Source organism: Schistocerca nitens, chromosome 3, assembly GCF_023898315.1.
Source record: "Schistocerca nitens isolate TAMUIC-IGC-003100 chromosome 3, iqSchNite1.1, whole genome shotgun sequence".
Taxonomy (NCBI): Eukaryota; Metazoa; Arthropoda; class Insecta; order Orthoptera; family Acrididae; genus Schistocerca; species Schistocerca nitens.
In genome coordinates this window covers 423,038,450-423,041,764 of record NC_064616.1, presented here as the reverse complement: position 1 = coordinate 423,041,764, position 3,315 = coordinate 423,038,450, and positions in this window count along the sequence as shown.

Here is a 3,315-nt window from a genome sequence, read left to right as displayed (position 1 = left end):
GTATTGAGTGCTCGGATACCACAGTGTTAAAGAGGCCGACTGTTTAACTTGGAACTTTTCTTGTGCAACATCTTGCATATTACTTCGAGTACACACACCGAGAAGATCGTCGCGAAATGTACTTCATGCACATTGGTGCTTTAGCAGGTTTCAGTGTGCATGCCCAACTGCACTTTAAGGAAAATTATGATGGTCTGTGGATAAGAGGATACAGCAACAAGGGGAACGCGCCAACTCATCACCATAGGTTTCGTTCAGATTTGTGGTATATGCAGGGTTTATACGTGACCCAAGGCGGCGAAGGGTGATTATTCTTTTTCAGCCCTCCTGTTTTCCACTATCCTGTAGCGTGATCACACTGACAGACGCGGTAATGCATTGGAAAAGGGTCCCTCTAAGACTCTCTAGTTCGGTATTATCCTCGGTGACAACTGCCCATATTTCTTGAGAATTTTAAAATTGAACCTATACAGAGAAAACAGCGAAGTAGCCCTAGGCACCTGCAGCCAGACAACCACTTGACACCCCTCTGATGCTAGATTCCTGTCTGCAGGCATCTAGTAATACTAGGTTCTCCCTGTAAAGGGTCATATTTAAAATTCTCAGTAAATGTGGGCGGCTGCCACGGAGGGTACTACCGAAGCTGGGGACTGAGGGGGGGGGGGGGCTTAGAGGGGCCTTTGCTGTTGTATTCATGCATGTAGCAATGTCGCGGCCCTCGGTGATCACACCACAAGAGGGCGTGAAACAGGAGGGCTGAAAAGTATACGCACCCTTTGCTGCTTCATATCACACTCAAATTTCATCAATTGATTCTGAACGGTCACTGATGATTACAGTCGAAAAGAGAGAGAGAGAGAGAGAGAGAGAGAGAGAGAGAGAGAGAGGAGAGAGAGAGAGAGAGAGAGAGAGAATCCCATTAAATGGTGATGGAGCCCCACGTTGTCATTAGAGAGGGGTACCAACGTCCTGAGGTGTCAGCGGCATCGAAGGTGGTCAAGGACGTCATCCTGTTGCTCATCGCACTGAGAACTGTCTTTTTCTATGGCAAAATGGGCTGTAATCAATAAAAGGGATTGGCCAGAGTTGTAGTAAAATTTGGTGCCAATGTGATATCTTTAACTTCCCTTACACGTCACATGGACCTCTGAGCTGTGGCTTTATTTTTTTTTCTTTCTTTCTTACCGACATCTTAAGACTGTTTGAAGCCTCGTCGAGCCCGTGGGTGGTGTCTCGGGGCTTTTTCACCATTGCAAAGGAAGGATATAGGCACCTTTGGGCGAAATTTCTAACTAATATGTCGTAATGGGAGTCAGTTACGGGGTTGCGAAAAAGTGGTCCTTTAACTGCGTTGCGAGGTGTAGATGCGTTTCAAGTGTGTTGCAGAAAAATTGGTAAAATTATGTAGATACGTGGGTAGGTAGGTAGGATAACAGGCGACAACATACTGAATCGAGTCGAGGTGAAAGATATCTATATCACAAGTTGACTAAGATTGATAGGACATATAACAGAGACATCAACGACTAGTTACTTTCGTAATGGAGTGACGTGCGCGGGATAAAAATTCTAGACACACACTACTGTTCAAATACATACAGATTGCCAGAGTTAAGTGGAGAAGAAGAGACATGAGCAGGACAGGCTAGAATGGAGAACTGCATCAAAGGGACTGAATACAAATAATACAGGCAACATCACAGGAGTGGAATAGGGTTACTAACGTGAAAAATTAGGAGGCTATGCGTTACCGTCGGTCAAAAATACGTGTGTTATGAGACTAGCGCAAAGTATGTCAATTCAACATTTGCTCAACCGTACACGAAGTCTACATGCCGACTACCTTCACGAGTATTGGCTTCAGCTAGGCCCTGCATTGAGTTAGCGAATTCACCTTCCAGTACGGCGTACGCTTCCGAACCCGCCAGACAAGACGCATCGTCATTGACAGACGCTGTGTAATCCATAGGATTGACAGAGCTCCACAAAAGGAAATCGAATGAAGTGCCGCTGTGGCCAAGCAAACTTACAATGGGACCGCGCGTACTAGTCGTTACCGATTTCGTCCAAATTCATGGAACGTGCAGGACTTGGCCAGAAATGAAAGAGAGAGAAGTGGGAGCTCCAGATGGCCGAGCATTTAGTGACAAAAAAATGCATTTTAGCGCGGGTCGGGCGAGGCACGAGCTGTTTGTCAGCGTAGTTTCCAGGCAGTGGCTCCCACTGTGGAATGCGTACAGAACGGTAATGCGAGGGTCGTGGTGTTCGAATCCCAAAGCAGAAACTTTTTTCTTTTTCATTTTCAATTTTTACGTTACTTTCAATGCAAATAAACTGAAATGTTCAGTATAGCGTATTTAGTAATATTTTCACAAAAGGCATGAAACAGAAAGGCGAAGAATTATTTGGTATAGATAATAAACTTTCAGGATGGATTGATTGTAAGGCGCACACGACAACTTCGTATATAAAATCAGATACTTTTATTATTTTACTGCTTATGATATACAGGCGCTGGGGTAATATTCATCGCAGAAATAGGAATGCAGTAATTTTTTCAGCATATTGCACATATAATAAACGCCGCATTTATTATAATTACCTGTTTGGTTGAATGTTTCTGTAGAAAAACAAACTTGGTTTATACTCTTAAACGTTTTCTCTCATCGCACAATTTGGCAGCAAACCACGCGTACCGCATCATTCCGCAAAATATTCGCGATGTACAATGGAACGTTTTTTGATGCATTCTGCACTGGATGTGATTTCTTTTTCTCTCTCGATGAGATAAGAACACTTTTAAAGCCTTTACCTGGCAATAAAACAAACATCGCAGGGTTGCAGTGGCGCAGTGCATTTGGAGGGAGGGAGGAAATCACTTCAATACTGCGCAATGGCAATCCATTTTTTAAAAACCTCGTCGCATTAATTGTGGATTTGTTTGTCCTCTCCAGGAGTCAACTGAAAGAAGAAATTTGTTCTCTTGCATGTAGAGCTCCATCACATCAGTCAAAAAGTTTTTCTGTAAGGATGTTGGAAGTTTCCCAGATTCTGATGAAGTAATGGCGACATTCCTATATTTTGCCGCGTAATCCTTCACCTTTCTTGAATCCTTGGTCCAAATCAGCCAGTACTCTTGCAGGGACAGGTTGAGTATTGGTAATAATTTTCCCATGAAGGGTGGGAATTCTCGACATACGTTTGATTGGACCCTTAAAATTACAAAGCGTTCTTCGAAAGTACTCTGCTGTGTCCTCTTGGAATTGCGGGTACAATCCTATCTTGTAAATCTATTTTCAGTACAAAATTTCCCTT